At 49.7% G+C, this 11,832-nt stretch overlaps 1 pseudogene; it reads right to left on the reverse strand.

Annotated features, from left to right (window-relative positions):
- Positions 1-346: 346 nt before the first annotated feature.
- Positions 347-11,516, reverse strand: LOC129490504 (olfactory receptor 7E24-like; annotated as a pseudogene).
- Positions 11,517-11,832: the final 316 nt, after the last annotated feature.

Here is an 11,832-nt window from a genome sequence, read left to right on the forward strand (position 1 = left end):
TCATTGCTATGTTGCAGTCATGTCATACTCTACCCGCTGGATATTAGGATCAGTGTCACAGGGTGAGTGTACACCTACTGTGATATTAAAACTAATATCATGCTCTCCATCCCTGCATATTAGGAACAATATCACAGGCACGTGTACACCTCCTGCGGTATTAGGAGTCATAATATTGTGAATTATTAAACATCAGTCTCATTAATAACTATCAATGGTAATATTAATTCATAGTATAACGTTATTAATCATTAATGATTATTTTAAGGAGAGGATTATGCATGATTAGAATTATTACTATTAATGTTATTTTTAATATTAGTTATTAATCTTAATATTTATCATTGTTTTATTACCAACATCGGGAATGAAATCACCCTGTGATATTGTTCTTCATATTATAGGGAGATATTGCTTCTAATATCACCGTGGGTGGACCCCTCGTGTGTATACTCTGTGACAGTTTTTTATATCCTACGGAGGTATTACTCCTAATGTCACAGTGGGTGTTCACTCTGTGTTATCATTCTTATTTGACCTGACTGCCTTTTTTAACCCACACTACAAAAGGAATGGAACAGATACAAAGATATGGAGATTGGGCCGTGCTGCCGTGTGGCCGCTGCAGGACACCTTTAATATCCCTGTTTCTCAGGCTGTCGACGAAGGGGTTCAGCATGGGGGTGACCACCGTGTACATCACTGAGGCCACTGCAACCTTTCTGGGGGAAGAGGACACATCTGAACTGAGGTTCCCTCCAACGCCTCTTCCATAAACCCAGCAAACAACTGACAGGTGAGACCCACAGGTGGAGAAGGCTTTATACTTCCCATCTGACGATGAAAGCCTCAGAATGGAGGAAACCATTTTATAGTAAGAGGAAAGGGTCCCTGAGATGGGAAAGAACCCAAATACGGCAGCAGGAAAATACTTGATTATGTTATTGGTGAAGGTGTAACAAAATGCAAGATGGAGGAGTTGAGAAGGGTCACAGAAGAAATTAAGAATTTCCGCACCCTTGAAGCAGGTCGTTAGCAAGGCAATCAAGTTGTGCAGCTGGGAGTCTAGAAGACTGAGAAGAAAAAAAAAAAAAAAGACAACCAAACTAGGAAGGCACAGAAACACGGGTTCATGATGGCCGAATGATATAGAGGGTGACAAATGGCTACAAACCGGTCATAGGCCATCACACTCAGGAGCGTGTCTCTCTTCCATGCCTCGAAAAATGGCAAACAGAGACATCTGAGTCAGGCGGCCTGCCTAGGAGATGAATCTGCTGTGAGATTGGATGTTCACAATCATCTCGGGAACCGTGGTGGAGGTGAAACCCATGTCAGGCGAGGACAGGTTGGAGAGGAAGAAGTACATGGGGGTGTGGAGGTGGGAGTCAGGGCTGATGGCCAGGATGCTGAGCAGGTTCCCCAGGACCGTGACTGGGCACACGGACAGGAACAGCCCGGCGAGGATCGGCTGCAGTTCTCGATCCCCTGAGAGTTCTAGGAGGAGGAATCTAGAGACATCAGTTCGATTCTGTGGGTCTGCATGGTCTGGACACCTTTTGCCTAGAAAAGGGGGTTGAAAAATGGGAAACAAGTAAACCAACATCCGGCATTGTGTCTGCATTTTGGATAGAAGCAATTCACAAGTAATGTTTTCAGATTTCAGAGCAACCCACGCTCAGCAATATTTTGCAGTTCTGACAAACTCAATTGTCTTCTAATGCTTTCATCATTGATTTCTGTGTTCTTCACTTCTTGCTGTACACGCCTGCCTTAGAGATACTAGATTCAAGAATGTTCCAAGAACCAGATCATCATATATAACAAATGCGTAACTGCTAGAAAATACAGCCTATCTTGTCCGAAGAAAAATACGTAACAAAGCCGTTCTCTTCACTTGAAGAAAAAGGTTATCCTAATTAAAGGAAATTAAGAACTCAAATATTTTATTTTATTCTACTAGATTGATACAAATTCCCTTGATTTAGAACATTTATAAACACTATATAGCAGCTGAGACTGGGTGGGGCGCGGTGGCTCACGCCTGCAATCCAAGCACTTTGGGAGGCTGAGGCGGGCGGATCACCTGAAATCAGGAGTTCGAGACCAGCCTCAACATGGGGAAACCCCGTCTCTACTAAAAATACAAAATTAGACGGGTGTAGTGGTGCATGCCTGTAATCTCAGCTACTCGGGAGGCTGAGGCAGGAGAATTGCTTGAACCTGGGAGGTGGAGGTTGCGGTGAGCCGAGATCGAGCCATTGCACTCCAGCCTGGGCAAAAAGAGCTGAGACCATGTCAGCTGGAAATGAAATGAAAGTTGATAGTTCATAGGCAGAAAATAGTCCCACATGCCGGTTAGGTCCTAGTGATGTCATCGTTCCGTTTTCTGACTTTTCACCTTCAGCAGGAGAGTAATTGCTTCCTCAAATCGGTGGGTCTTCTTTGAAAATTCACGTCAGCTACAACTCCTGTCCTTAGCTTTGGTGGACTTAGAGTTTTCATCTGAAAGTTCGGCCGGACGCGGTGGCTCACGCCTGTAATCCCAGCACTTTGGAAGGCCGAGGAGGGCGGATCACGGGGTCAGGGGATCAAGACCATGCTGGCCAACATGGTGAAACCCCGCCTCTACTAAAAATGCAAAAACTTCTTCCGGTATGGCGGCGGGCGCCTGTAGCCCCAACTACTCGGGAGGCTGAGGCAGGAGAATGGCTTGAACCTGGGAGACAGAGGCTACGGTGAGCCGAGATCACACTACTGCACTCCAGCCTGGGCAACGGGAGCAAAACTCCGTTTCAAAAAACAAAAAACAAAAAGAATCAAGTAAGTCGAAGTCACACTGATGACAGCCAATTGTTGTCAACCAAGGAAGTGTCAATTCAAGAATTAACATAGATTTTGACTTTTGCTACCTCTTCTGTGCCAAGCAAGATTCAGGCTCTGGGGAATCAGAAACAAAAGAGACTCACTTGTTCCTCTCACAATACTCAGTACTTACTGAGATAAGGACAAAAGAAAATGTCCTGTCTGGAATGCAGGGAAACCGGAACTTCAGGTCAGGGGATATTTCCGTTGAACTGTATGGAGTTGAAGCTTAAAATAGTAACGAATGTATGGGAGGTTCACTTTGCCTTGACTTTCCGCATCCATCACAGAGAGATCACACAGCGGGCACCCACGATCGGTTTCATCATCGCTCGCTTCCATTAGATCACCTAGAAATCAGCTCAGATGAGAGTGCTGAGTCTCAGAGGATGGACATCTCACCGCCTGCCATACAGAGAAGTAGAAAGGGTGGTATTCCAAATTCATGGCCAGACTCTAAGTCCCAGGTACTCTACTTCATGGTCTTCCAACTCTCAAAAAGTTGTGGTTTGCGTTTTGCTTTTTGAGACGGAGTCTCATTCTGTGGCCCAGGCTGGAGTGCAGTGGAGTGATCTCGGCTCACTGCAGCCTCCGCATCCCAGGTTCAAGCTATTCTCCTGCCTCAGCCTGCCGAGCAGCTGAGAGGACAGGCGCCCACCACTACGCTCGGCTCCTTTTTTTCTATTTTTAGTAGAGACGGGGTTTCCCCGTGTTCTCCAGGCTGGTCTCGAACACCTGACCTTGTGATTCGCCTGTCTCAGCCTCCCAAAGTACTGGGATTACAGGCGTGAGCCACCGCGCCCAGCTTCCAAAGGTTGTAAGCAGAGCTCAGAGGTCTTAACGACGGGCACGTCTGAGGAGCATTTTTTGAAATGCTTTCCAGCTTCCTCAGTGGGAATGGAAGCCAAACTCTGAATCGATGACTCCTTTGAGGCAGTCGAGAGCTGTAAGGAGAGCCAGGAACAGGGGCAAGGGAGAGATGCGTCCCGAATGATCCTGTGCCCATTCTTTCTGGAACCCTTGATGTGATCTCAGCTGCCCTTTCTCTACTTGACACAGTGATTGTGGCACCTACTGGTCTAGCTGTGGTCTACAAGGAACCCCCAAAGGGAAGGGCACAGTGAGCAGGGGCATCGGCCTGAGTGACAAGGATTTGAGAGGGCAGGTTGGATGCAGGGAGAGGATTGGCCAAATGCCATGTGTCCGGACTTAGACTGCCTGGTTCAAATTGGACTTCACCCTTTTTGACTTCGTGACCTGGTACAAGTCCTATGAAAATGCGTTGCTCCTTCTCTAGTCTGTAAAATCATCATGAAATGTGCACTCGTAACTGGGAAACTACGCAGATGAAATGAAACAAGCTGCATAGAGCACAGAGCTCAGAGCCTGGCCTTTAGGAAGCCCTCAGTGAGGGTTCATGATGCCCTGGTGTCTGTCTTCATCCTCTTTATCCTCATCATCACCTTCATCATCTTTGTTGTTCTTAGGGAATAGTTTAGAGGGACTCATTCCCTGCTATCTTGGGTGAGGTGTCTATGAAAAGGACAACTCAGTGGGGGAGGAAGGCAAAAGTTTGAATAAGATTTCTGAGACCCGCCCAACACAAGCAAGAACAGAAACTCCACAGTCTGCTGAGCTGACAGGTTGCACCTTGGTCTCCTCCCAACTGCCCACCGCACTGTCCTGTTTGTCCTGAGGATGAGGAAACAAAGCAAGTCTCCCGAACGTCCCACAGCTGAACTGCCCTTCCCCCCTGCCGGGCCATGACCGCGGAGAACAGGTCCACTGCCCTCCCTGCATGGTGCACGATGGAGGCTCAGACTCCGTCCTCAAGGCTGGCAAGAAGACAGGGTGAGACATGAGCCTCCTGATACAGGCGACGGGTGTGGAGCCCCCAGGACTGGAACCTCAGACTGCAGGGTTGGAGGCACAGACTGAGTATTGACTATTCTATGGCCTGGGGGGCTCAAGGCACAGAGCTCCTCATTAGCCAAAGTTGCCCAAGCTCCCCAATCTCTAAAGATTTCCTCATAAGAGTGCAGGAAGAAGAAGAGAAAAGGGAGTGTCCATAGAAGCTTTGGGGCTCTTCCTGTAATCAGGAGGAAGCTTGTGTGTATTCTTCGCTTCTTTCTTTTCTTTCTAAAGATCCAACTGCTTTCATTTTCAACTGTTATTATGGGAAAATATACCACGTATCAATACTAAAAGTTGTAAATAGATATGATTTCATCTAGAACGGCTGGTATAAACATTGACAATTTCCACTATTTTTCAGTTGACAGTTGAATGACATTAAGTACATTCACATGGTTTAGCAACCATCACCGCCGTCATCTCCAGAACAGTTTTATCTTTCAAAATGGAAATGGCACCCATTCACCAAACTCTCCATTCCTCTCTCTCGCCCACCCCGGGGGCCACCATTCTGATTTGCAACTCTATGAGTTTAACTACTCTAGGCACTTGATAGAAGTGGAATCATACCGTGTTGAATTTGTTTTTCTGTTTTGTTTTTTTTTGTTTTTTTTTTTTGAGACAGAGTCTTTCTCTGTCGCCCAGGCTGGAGTGCAGTGGCGTGATCTCGGCTCACTGCAACCTCCATATCGTGGGTTCGAGCGATTCTTGTGCCCCAGTCTCCCGAGTAGCTGGGATTACAAGCGTGCGCACCCACGCCCAGCTAATTTTTGTATTTTTAACAGAGACGAGCTTTCAGCATATTGGCCAGGCTGCTCTTGAACTCCTGACCTTAACGGATCCGCCTGCCTCAGCCTGCCAAAGTGCTGGGGTTACAGGTGTGAGCCACTGAGCCTGGTCTTGTTTATCCTTTTGAGATTTCTTTATTTCACTGACGATAATGTCTTCAAGGTTCATCCATGTTGCAGCCTGTGTCAGAAGTGCCTGTCTGGTTTTGTTTTTGGTTTTGTTTCATTTTGTTTTGTTTTGTTTTGTGTTTACATGGAGTCTCACTGTCGCACAGGCTGGAGTGCAGTGGCAAAATCTGGGCTCATTGCAACCTCCGCTTCCCGGGTTCAAGCGATTCTTGTGCCTCAGCCTCCCGAGTAGCTGGGACTATAGGCACACGCCACCACGCTGAGATGATTTTTTGCATTGTCTTTTTTTTTTTTTTTTGAGACGGAGTCTTGCTCTGTTGCCCAGGCTGGAGAGCAGTGGCATGATCTTGGCTCACTGCAAGCTCCACCTCCCAGGTTCACGCCATTCTCCTGCCTCAGCAGGAGAAAATATCCCAGGTCAGGAGTTCAAGACCAGCCTGACCAGTATGGAGAAACAATGTCTCTACTAAAAATACAAAAAAAAAAAAAAAGAAAACTGAACGGGGCGTGGTAGCACATGCCTGTAATCCCAGCTACTCGGAAGGCTGAGACAGGAGAATCGCCTGAATACGGGAGGCAGAGGTTGCAGTGAGCCGAGATCGTGCCATCGCACTCCAGCCTGGGCAACAAGAGTGAAACTCTGTCTCAAAAAAAAGAAAAGAAAGAAAGAAAAAGAAAAAGAAAAGAAGAAAAAAAAAGAAAATATTACTCCCATTATCGCAGGGGGTGTTCAGCCCTGATGATATTGTTTTCTAATACCCAGGGAAGGGGAGTATGATATTACTCCCAGTATCGCAGGGGGTGTACACCTTTTTGTGATATTGTGTCTAATATCCAAGGAAACAGAGGATGACATTACTCCCAATATCGCAGATGGTGGACACCCCCCTGGGATATGGTTCCGAATATCCCAACGGGGAGAGGATGATATTACTCCCCATATCAACCCTGGAGGGTTATCTTCCGCCCCTACTCTTGGCCACCGCTTAGCCGGAGCTGGTCTTCTCTTTTGGCCCGGCTCAGTGAAGAAAAGTCTCCATTCCTCCTCTCGGGGGACCGTAAGGTTCATAGTGACTCCCGTTCCGGGTAGCTTTAGCAGCAAAGAGCCGTGCTCTGTCAAAGAGACAGTGCCTCTCAGCTTGTTAAGCAAGTCCCTCCCCAACAAGGGCAAGGGACAGTCAGGCATGGACAAAAACTGATGAGTCACTCTATGTCCTCCTACAGTGCAAGTCCCAGGCAAGCAGAAAGCTTGCTTTGCTGAAACCCCCGTGGCTCCGATGATGTCAATAGTCTTTCTGGAGAAGGGGGCGACCGGGGCGGTTACTCGCCAATGTCCAGCACTGGTATCTACGAGAAAATCAACGCCTCTACCCCCGACTGTCATTCTGACCATGGGCTCTTTGGGGACACTTGAGCCCGCTCTCCCTCGGTCCAAGAACCCTTCTGCCAGGTTGAGCAGGGCCCCTTCCTCCTTGTCCGGGGCCTCCTGCTCTGAGTCACCTTGTTTTCTTTTAAGCTGAGGGCATTTGTTCTTCCAACGTCCTATTTCTTTACAATAAGCACACTGGTTATGCTGCCAACTCTGACAGCCAAGCTGAGTTTCTTTCCCAGGGCACCCCTTCCCTTGCCTCTTTGGGGAGACCCCTCTGATTCCTGCAGCTAACAGGCAGGTCGGCGTATCGCCGGGCCTGACGTTCATTCTCTGTGCGGTGTTCCTTCTGGCTTACTGCGTCCCTGTTTACAAACACCTGCTTAGCTCTTTCTAATAAATGTGATGTATTCGTCCCTGCAAGCCCAGCCTGTTTCTGCAGTTTTCTTCTCATGTCTTCTGCGCTTTGACGGACTCAAGCCATGTGAAGCATGTGCTGATTTTCAGGGTTATCGGGATCAAAGGGAGTATACATACAATAGGCCTCACACAATCTCTCATAGAATTGTGCTGGAATTGGCCGGGAGCGGTGGCTGAAGCCTGTAATCCCGGCACTTTGGGAGGCTGAGGTGGGCGGATCACAAGGTCAGGAGATCGAGACCATCCTGGCTAACACGGTGAAACCCCGTCTCTACTAAAAACACACAAAAAAATTAGCTGGGCGTGTTGGCGGGCGCCTGTAGTCCCAGCTACTTGGGAGGCTAAGGCAGGAGAATGGTGTGAACCCGGGAGGTGGAGCTTGCAGTGAGCTGAGATCGCGCCACTGCACTCCAGCCTGGGGGACAGAGAAAGACTCCATCTCAAAAAAAAAAAAAAAAAAAAAAAAAGAATTGTGCTGGACTTTCTTCTTTTCCCCGAATGACCTCAGAGACCTTGTTAACGTTTGTGGCCTTCTGAGCTCCCCTCTTGAATGCTTCCAAGAGAGCTTCCCTGTCTCGGTTTAGCCTTTGCATATCCTCTCTTTCATTTGGGTCCCACTGGGGGCCGGTTCCTGGTAACTGGGCCCTTCCATACTCTTGGGGGTTTTGATAATCAGCTGGTGCATGTTCCTCTAGCCACTTAGTTGCTGCTAGGAACACTTTCCGCCTTTCATCTCTGTGAAAGAGGAACATGAGCAACCGGTGGCAATCAGCCCAGGTGGGGTTGTGGGTCTGGATAATAGTTGGGAGCAAATCAATTCGAGCTTGTGGCTTTTCGGTATAGGACGGGGTATGGTTTTTCCAGTTGAGAAGGTCGGCACAGGTGAAGGGCTGGTAGAGAAAAACACGCCTCTCCACCACGTGACCATCCTCATCTATCCCAGTATACTGCTGCTCTGTCAGGGGCATGTGTATCCCCGTTTTGGGTCGTCAACGATCTGCCAAGGGAGGGGTTTCTCCCGAGGCGTCACCTCCTCTCTCATCTCCTCTGGGTGGCCTAGGGATATGCTTGTCTTGCGGAGGCGCAAGCACTGTGGGCTCAAGAGTGGGGAGCCTCTTTCCCTGGTAAGGGGAGGGCACCACTGGGATCACTGGTGCCATCTCCTGCAATGGATCTTCTGATGTTGGGTCGAACAGAACTTGAGGAGTTGATTTCCCTGGGTGGGTGGAGCAGGATCCTTCCTTAGCTGTCTGTCCCTTGGCTACTAGTGTTGCTGCTGCCTGCCCTCTTAGCCACTGTGGGGGGTCTAGCATCAGCTGTCACCAAGTGTCTATGTATGGGAAGCAGTCTAGGTATCCTTTCCCAGTTACCTTGTGCCACACTTGAGAAACAAGGGACCTGTCCAGGCTTAATTCTGACGGCCAACCCACTTCTAATGTTGGGCAATCTATTTCCCATGAAGTTCCCAGGTGGTCTGGTGGTTAGGAGTCGGCGCTCTCACCGCCGCGGCCCAGGTTCGATTCCTGGTCATGTGAACCAAAAAGTGGAGCAGGACGCGTCGCGGACACAAACCCCTCAGACGCCGGATTCAAGAAGGAAGAGGTTGCTTTTAATCGGCCGGGGGCGTCGGCAGACTCGCGTGTTAAGAGCCGAGCGCCCCAAAGGAAGACAGACTTCCTAGGCCTTTTCTCAGGGCTTACAACTCTAAGAGTTTCCACCTGAAAGGGTCCCGATGGATTCAGAGCACATGTGCTTAGAGTGGGGGAGGGGGGGTTCATCTTTTCACCTAAGGCCGGCTCATCAGTGGCAGCGGCTCGTCTTGCCACTGACTTCAATCTTCTTGGTTTTCAACTTTTACTTCCTCCTCCTCTTCAGAGACAGGAGACAGAAAGAGAAATGCCTTCTCTCCTCAGGGCCACAGGATGATATGACTCCCAATAATACTGTGAGGAAGGTTGCAATATTACTTATCAAAATTAATGATATCAATTATTAATTGATATTAATAATTATCAATATCAATAACTGATTGTATAATTTTTAAAATCAATACCGATAATGATAATTAATATTGAAGAGTCATACTGACGATAACAATAAATTAGTATTAACTATTAATAACGCCTGATATTAATAACTGGGACTGATCATATTCATCAGAACACAGTAATATTAGCTCCTAATAATTAATATTAACAACCCAAAAACTTTTCATTAGCAATTATTTCTTAACATTAATATTGGTAATTCATATTAACGTGACTCGTAAATGAGTAACAAGTAATACTAATACGACTCCTAATACCGCAGTGGGTGTACCCCCACCTGCGATAGTGTTGCTAATGTCCAGGGACGGAGAGAGCATGGGATTACTTTCAATATCGCAATAGGTGTACACCCACCTGACGATACTGATCCGAATAGAATCTCCACGGGGTGGAGGACCCCCATCGCAGGGGGGCGAGGCGCCCCCCATGACGCGGGGCATAAGAGCCAGCCCCTCTGCCCCCCGAGCTCTTAGGACCCCCATCGCAGGGGGGTGAGGTGCCCCCCACGAGGCGGGGCATAAGAGCCAGACCCTCTGACCCCAGGGTTCTTTGGACCCCCATCGCAGGGGTGCGAGGCGTAAGAGCCAGCCCCTCTGCCACCCGGGCTCTTAGGACCCGCGGTGGACTCAAAGCCTGTTTACCACATTGTGACTAATATCATCTACCCCTCTGGAAATTGTCAACTATTGCACAGACGGGTGTACACCAGCTTTGTACAGAGGACGTACACCTGTCTGTATTCGAGTAATATCATCCTCTTCCTCCCTGAAGATTAAGAACAGTATCACAAGGGTGTTTCTACTCCTTGAGATATTGGGTGTCACGTCCTCCTCTCCCAGGTTGCTATTACAATGCTAACCCTAACGCTAACCCTAAACCGAACCTACCCTAACCATAACACTAACCCTAACCCTTAACCACAACCCCAACCCTTAACACTAACCCTAGCCCTAACCCTAACCCCTAACCCCAACCCCAACCTAACCCTAACCCTACCCCAACCGTAACCCTAACACTACCCCCTAACCCTAACCCTAACCCCAACCCTAACCCTAACCCCTAATCCTAACCCTAACCCAAACCCTAACCCTAACCCTAACCCCTAACCCTAACCCCAACCCCAACCCCTACCCCTAACCCTAACCCTAACCCCAACTCTAACCCTAACCGCTAGCCCTAACCCTAAGCCCTAACCCTAACCCCTAACCCTAACCCTAACGCTAACCCCAATCCCTAACCCCTAACCCTAACCCTAACCCCTAACCCTAACCCCTAACCCTAACCCTAACCCCAACCCCAACCCCAACCCTAACCCCAACCCTAACCCTAACCTGGGCCCTGACGACAACTCTAATCCTAACCCTAGGTTCCTTACTAAGTTTGTATGTACTTTGTTAATGTGGATTATTACGATTACTGTGTGAGGACTGCACAGCAGCATGGGGATTGCCAATCTTACATTAATTTTTTTTATTGAGGCAGTGCATTAGCATTACAGGTGCTTGTGACATGAGTAACGTGGGTATCATATTTTGGGTGTCATGTCTGCATTAGCAGTGCTGCATTTGTGTTTCGAAGCTGCAGCGTGGACCTGGCACTGTGGCCCCTTGCCTTCGCTTGGGAGAACTTTGGTGGGCAGGATTCAGAGGGGCTTTTGGTTTCCCATTTTGCACACTGAACCCTTCTAACTGGTCTCTGAACTTGATTATTCAGGGCTGCAAACAGGAAGGATTTTACTCACCGTCGATGCTGCCCCGAGTTGTCCCAAAGCGAAGTAGCGCCCCCAACGTCTGTGCTGAGGAGAATGGTGCTCCGCCTTTGCGGTGTCCCCCAGGTCTGTGCTGAGCAGAACGCACCTCCGCCCTCGCGATGCCCTCTGGGTCTGTGCTGCGGCGAACACAGCTCCGTCCTCGCGAAGGCACCGCGCCCGCGCAGGCGCAGAGAGGCGCACCGCGCCCGCGCAGGCGCAGAGAGGCGCACCGCGCCCGCGCAGGCGCAGAGAGGCGCACCGCGCCCGCGCAGGCGCAGAGAGGCGCACCGCGCCCGCGCAGGCGCAGAGAAGCGCGGCGGGCAGTCGCTCCGCGGCGCAGGCGCAGAGAGGCGCGGCGGGCCCGCGCCGGCGCAGAGAGGGGCGGCGCGCCGTCGCTCCGCGGCGCAGGTGCAGAGATGCGCGGCAGCCCGGCCGCCGTGGGGAGGCGCGGCGCAGGGCAGAGATGCACAGCGGCGCGTCGCCGGTGGGGCGGGTGCCGCGCAGGCGCAGACATGCACGCCGCCGGGCCGGGGGTTGGGGGGAGCGTTG

The sequence above is a fragment of the Symphalangus syndactylus genome, chromosome 9, assembly GCF_028878055.3.
Source record: "Symphalangus syndactylus isolate Jambi chromosome 9, NHGRI_mSymSyn1-v2.1_pri, whole genome shotgun sequence".
Lineage (NCBI taxonomy): Eukaryota > Metazoa > Chordata > Mammalia > Primates > Hylobatidae > Symphalangus > Symphalangus syndactylus.